The sequence below is a fragment of the Phalaenopsis equestris genome, unplaced genomic scaffold (assembly GCF_001263595.1).
Source record: "Phalaenopsis equestris unplaced genomic scaffold, ASM126359v1 Scaffold000345, whole genome shotgun sequence".
Classification (NCBI taxonomy): Eukaryota; Viridiplantae; Streptophyta; class Magnoliopsida; order Asparagales; family Orchidaceae; genus Phalaenopsis; species Phalaenopsis equestris.
In genome coordinates, this window is record NW_018164787.1 from 220,535 (window position 1) to 227,541 (window position 7,007).

Sequence of the window (7,007 nt, forward strand, 5' to 3'; positions counted from 1 at the left end):
CCCTTATAGGAAACTTTTCCGAACCCAGCCTAAAATAAACCCTATTTAATTCTTTGTATTAAATAGGGGAACTTGTCGGCAAATAAAATGGTTTTCGCAGACCAAACGGATGTCATATATTTCTTAGCTTATTTGATCGCGCCTCATTCTCAACTCTTGTGTTTATCCCTCTGGATATATACAAGATTTGAGGTAGAGCGTTCTTTCATTTAAACTGTGAAAAGTATGGGGTCAATTTGATTTCATATTTTTCTTAAAACTTCTATCTATATGTAAATTAAACGTCCTTCCGAAGCGGGCGACGAGATTTTAATTTTGGCGACCGACAGCTTCTTACAGACAACTCCCCCAACAACTTTTTAGCGTCGACAGTCTTGTTTACAAGAAGTACATCGAGAAAATCAAGTTTTTCATTGGGATCAATTGGGACAATCCCTGGTTTGCACAAGAGAATATTGTTTTTTATCAAAGGTCAATCACATATTTTGCTGAGATAGACAAATACCCTGAGATGACCGAGCAACTTCCATGTCTAAAAAGCACTAGAGATATTTCAAATCCTTCATTTCAAATAAAGCAATAAGAATGTCTTTTAGAGACTTCAATGCTGGTAAATCATATTCTGTGAGAACAATATCGTCAACAGAGACAATAATGATAGCTACCTGGTCGCTGGGGGAATGCTGAAAGTAGAGTGTGTAGTCTGATTGAGCTTGAGTGAATCCACCTTTGTGAACTTCCCGAACCATGTCCGTGGTGATTACTTCAACCTTTAGGGGATTTTCACAGCCTACATACTTGCTCTTGATAATAGTGGATTCAAAGCCTGGAGGAAGAGCCATATATACCTTCTTTGTAAGATCGTTATTCAGGAGCACATTCTTGACATCAAGCTGGAATATGTGCCAATCTAAATTCACTGCAAGATATAAAAGGACTCAAATGGTGTTTAATTTAGCAACTGGAGCAAATGTTTACTCATAGTCAACTTCATAGGTTTGTGAGTACTCTTTGTCGACCAACGTGTTTTTTTGTGTTCAAAAGATCCATCAGATTTAAACTTGATGCTAAAAATTCATTAGCATCCCACCGCTTTCTTGCCCCGAGGAAGATCAACAATGTCCCAAGTATAATTCCGCTAAAAGACATTCATCTTTTCTATGACCGCAACTTTCCAGGTTGGGTTTATTAAAACAACCACAATAGTAGATGAAAGTTGATGATTGGTTAGGGCTGTAGCAAATGCTCTGTAAGTTGGTGATAATATGCGAAAAGAATCATAGTTTGTTATGGGATAGAGAGAGCATGTCTGACTGTATACCTTACTAGAGAAACTGACTTTCTCATTTGGAGTAGGAGCAGTGCTGGAGATGTCGTATAGAGGGGATTCAGGGTCCAACAAGGGGTTAGCGACCTTTAGAGTACGCGCATCAGAATGAGTACGTAGAGTGTAGTCAGGAGAGTGAGAGGATGTTATTGTGGAACTAAACGGACAGAGAGCTCATTGGTGGTAGGAGTGGGTGGAACCAAAGGAATAGAGGGTTCCTGGATGGTAGGGGACGTGGAAAGAACATTCATAGGATTAGGGTAAGGAACAGTTTTCAAGAACTGTAGCTCCCCCTCACTGGAAGCAGAGTTAGGAATGTAGGGAACACTTAAAAAAAAAGGACATCAATACTCACATAGACCTTATTTTGGTCAATGCATCAATACTCCTTTTGAGTGACAGGGTATTCGAGAAAAACACATTTTATGAACCTTGAATCAATTTTACTTTGAGTTAGGGCTGTCTTCCGAACAATGGTCGTGCATCCAAAAATTTTGAGATCTTAAATGTAGAAGACCCAGCTATTAGGAAAGCACGATCTCAAGACAGCTGAAGGGGTATGAAAGTTGTAAATTTTTAAGAAACTCTATTGATATAATAAGTTACAGTAAGAATGACATTTTTCCAAAAATGTTTTGGGACATTAGAGTATAATATAATAGAGTGAGTAATGTTAAGGAGATATCAGTTTTTTCTCTCAGCTATCCCACTTTGTTGAGTGTCAATGCATGAGTTATGATGAAAGATATCCTTACTAAAATTCTCCTAATATAGAGTTTTAAAATTCACAATTATTGTCTGTTTGAAGGACTTGAATGAGTTTAGAATTGGGTCAAGAGATGTGGAAGTTTTTGAAATGACATTAGTTTCAGATATTTCTTTTAACCCTCGTTTGTTGGTGTAGTTAGGAGTGCGAGAGGGTCTTCGTAAGTCACTGTGAATAAGAGAGAGAAGAGCGGAAGGTGTGTAATAGTCGGGTGGATAAGAAACACGATTATGTTAAGCTAACTGACATGTTTCACATTTAAAATTAGAAAGATTTTTATTATTAAACATTAACGGATACAATTGTTTTTCATATTGGAAGCTAGGTTAACCCAAACGACAGTGTAACAACATAATATTACATTCAGTAGACTGAAATAAATTACAGCTACTGGGTGGAGTGTTCTCGTTCTCCGAACTTTTCTCCTGGAAGAAGTAGAACCCGCTTAGCAATTCCAATTATCTTCCCAAAATGAAGATTTTAAAAGACACGGACATCAGAGGAAAAATGAACAATGTAATCATTGTCATATATCAATTTACTGACAAATAAAATGATACACTTTAGCAGAAATACATGTAACACGAATTCTAGAATTAGACCTGTTGTTAAAACACCAGACCCTTTACTAGAAATGGAACTTTGGGTCCCATCAACAATTTTAACAGTATCATTCTCTGAGCAAGTATAGTATGTTGAGAAGGCTTGATAGCTTCCGATCAAGTGGTTTGTGGCACCTGAATCAATGATCCATGGACTAGAAGGGACAAAAGAAGTGGTTATCATATGATTGGTACCTTGATGAATGTGGGAGGTTGATGGCTCAGAAGAGAACAGATTAGATCTAAGCGCTTGATTAGTTGCTCTATTTATCCCTTAAGATAATTGGAGGATTTTAGATTGTTATGGATAAAGGTTGGTTGTACCGTGTTGGATATAGATGTTTCAGCGAGTTGAAAATTTTGCTGAAGGTTTGGATGTAGGTTTCTTGTGGAGCTTCCAGCATTTATCACGAGTATGGTTGGGTTTTTGATAGAAATCACAGTTGGGGTGATTGGTCTGAGGTTGAGCACTATTAGAGACCAAATGGATGCTTCAACAGACCAAGTGGAAACACAAAGTCGACAACCCCATTTTGTTGGGGAGTATCAACACACGTGCTAAGGTGAATGATGCCATGTTGAGTAAGAAAAGTTCCTAGGAAATCTTTCTACAATAAAATAATTCCTATAATTATGGAATAAACATAAATACCTATAATTAAGGAATTAACTTTTTTATACTATGATTAAATATAACAAGTACTAAATAGAATTAAAGTAAAAAATAATAAGAATTGTAATTCCACACTCCCCCTCAAGGTGGGTTGTACAGATTGTACATGCCCAACTTGTTGGTTAGCTCATCAAAACTGGACTTAGGGAGAGTCTTGGTGAGAATGTCTGTGGTTTGGTCTCTAGAACGAGTATAGACCAATTCAATGATTTCATTGTCCACCTTCTTTGAAATGAAGTTTCGATCAATCTCAATGTGTTTCATTCAGTCATGATGAACATGATTTTTTGCGATACTGATTGCAGTTTGATTGTCACAAAACATTTTGATGGAATTTTCTCCCATAATTTCAAGTTCCTTGAGAAATCTTTTTATCCACATTCCTTCATAGATATCAAACGTCAGTGCTCTGTATTATGCTTCTGCACTACGAGATACCACTGATTGCTTCTTGTTTCTCCATGTCACTAGATTGCCGCAACATAAGAGCAATACCCCAGAGGTTGATCGTTGGGTGGATATATCTCCTGCTCAGTCAGCATCAGTAAATACTTCTATCTTTTGACTATCATTCATTTTGAATAATAATCCTTTCCCAGGTGTCATCTTAAGTATCTTAAGATACGGTTGATAACTCCCATATGTTCCTCAGTAGGACAGTTCATGAATTGACTTACTATACTTACTGAAAAACTTGTCTGGTCTGGTGTGGGATAAGTAAATAAGTCTTCCAACAAGCCGCTGATATCGTCCTTTGTCGACAGGTAAACTATCATTCTCCATTCCATTCTTTTTATACGGGTCTATTGGAGTATCTATTGGTTTGCATCCAAGCATAGCAGTTTCTTTCAATAGGTCCAATGTGTACTTCCTTTGAGTTACGGCTATCCCCATTTTGGATCTTGCAACTTTCATTCCCCAAGAAGAACTTCAAGTCTCTGAGGTCCTTGATTTCAAATTCATGGGCTAGAAACTTCTTCAGCTTTGTCAATTCTTCAGTGTAATCACCGGTAAAAATGATGTCATTAACATACACAATAAGTACAACAATCTTCTTCTCGGATCATTTTGGGAACATTGTATGATCAACCTGACTTTCAGTATAACCTTACTTGATTACTGAATTGGTGAATCGGGCAAACCAAGCACGGGAAGATTGTTTGAGACCATACAGAGATTTTTGGAGCTTGCATACTTTGCCGCTAGGGAAGGACCCTTCAAGACCAGGCGGTAGATCCATGTATACATCCTCTTCAAGATCTCCATTAAGGAATGCATTTTTGATATCAAGTTGCATAAGGGGCCAGTCTCGGTTTGCTGCAATGGAGAGTAGGATTCTAATGGAGTTCAGTTTGACTATTGGGGCAAATGTCTTTTGGTAGTCAATTCCGTATGACTGAGTGTAACCTTTTGCAACCAGTTGGACTTTTAATCGATCTATGCTTCCGTCTGCCTTACATTTGATTGTAAATAACCACCTGCATCCTACTGGTCTCGTATCCTTGTGCAAATCAGACACAATCCATGTTCCACTCTTTTCTAATATAGCAACTTCTTCATTCACAACTTTTCTCCATTCCGGGTGTGAGAGAGCTTTCTGAATAGAATTCGGAACCTTTATGCTGTCAATAGCAGTTACAAATGCATGATAGGGAGGAGTTAACCTCTCATATGAAACAAATCGGGCAATAAGATGTTGAGTGCAAGGAACATCAAAATCATCTTTCACAAGCGGGGTAAACTCATAATCACTAGTGTATATAGATTTCGTACCCGAGTGAGTTTCAGAGGTTTTTGGAGTCGGATTAGATTCTTGGACAGCAGCTGGAAGCGGTGTTAGGTTCTCAATTCTTTCAGCAGTTCTGTTTCGTCTTGTATAGACCCGAAGTTCTAGAAGCGTGGGTTGTGTAGACTGAGGAGGTTGAATAGGAGAAGGTGTGAGTTGTGTAGACTGAAGAGGTTGAATAGGAGATGGAGGAGGTTTGAGTCTGTGAGGGACCCGTGTTAGTTGGTAAAGGAACACAGGGCTGTTGTTCAGTATGACTACTCTCCCCCTGAATGACAGACCCTTTGTAGTATAATTGATGCTCAGAAAATGTGACATCCATAGAATTATAGACGTTTTTAGTTGAATGACAATAACACTTGTAGCCTTTCTTGTTGGTCGAATACCCTATGAATATGCATTTGACAAATTTGAGTCTAATTTACTGCGGTGTTGTTTGTGAATATGAATAAAGACGGAGCAACCAAATAGTTTGGTAGGGACAACTGAAGAGAGTTTTCAGGTATTTAGAAAGGAGCGAAGGAAGACATCATTTGGTCTACCAAAACCCAGAATACGAGAGGACATCCGATTTATGAGGTAGGCAGCGGTGAATGTTGTCTCATCCCAATAACATTTAGGGACCGATGTGGTAAACATGAGACAACAGGCTACCTCTAATAAGTGACAATTTTTTCGCTCGGCAACCCCATTTTGTTGGGGAGTATCAACACACGTGCTAAGGTGAAGGATGCCATGTTGAGTAAGAAAAGTTCCTATGGAGGTGTTGAAAAAATCTCGTGCATTATCTGTTTTAAGAGTCTGGATTTTTGTGTCAAATTGAGTGAGTGTCATTTGATAGAATGCAAAAAATATTGGTCCTACCTCGGATTTGTCACGCGTAAGATAGATCCATGTCACCCGTGTGTGATCATCAATTGTGTGATCATCAATAAAGGACACGAACCATTGGGCCCCAGAAATATTTTTTTCACGAGAAGGACGTCAGACGTCACTATGGATCAGAGAAAAAGGACAAGTGGGTCTGTATGATAATCGAGGAAATGAAGTACGAGTGTGTTTGACAAGTTGACAAAATTCACAATTAAAATAGGTATGACTTTTATTAATAAATAAATGAGAAAACAGTTTCCTCAGGTACATAAAATTGGGATGACCTAAACGATAATGAAGTAACATGATTTCACTATCATTATTAACGCTGTAATGGAATACAGATGCACTAAGCGGATTTAAGCAAGACAGACTTGATACTGGAATACACCCGGTGGGTGAGACTAGACTGACAGAGGGTTTGTTGAGAAGATAGAGACAACTGCGCAACTCAGCACTGTCAATCATCCTCCCCGACTTCAAATCCTGAAATTCACAAACATATAGAAAAAATTTAGCAACACAATGACAATCATGAGTGAATTTACTAATATAGATAATATTGCAATCCAAAGTAGAAACACGAAGCACAGAAGTGAGGAATAAATTTGGAGAGATGCGGGCAAAACCAAGACCAGCAACTTTGGAGGCTGATCCATCAGCAATCCTAACAGTGAAGGTCGGATTACACGACCGGTAATCCATTAATAAGGAGACATCCCCGGTCATATGATCGAAGGCACCTGAGTCAACAATCCAGGGGCGAGAAGAGGTTGAATCCAAGACGAAAGCGGATGGGGAAATGCCTTGATAGGTAACAAGGTCGGTGGCACCCGATGCCACACTAGTAGGCTGGACTGGTGACAACTGACCGAGCATCTTCTGGAGGGCATGGATTTGTTCTTCGCTGAATGGGCTTGTTCCTGGAGAGACTTCGGTGGTGCTGGTGGCAGCTGCTCGATGATCCCGTTTGGGTTTCC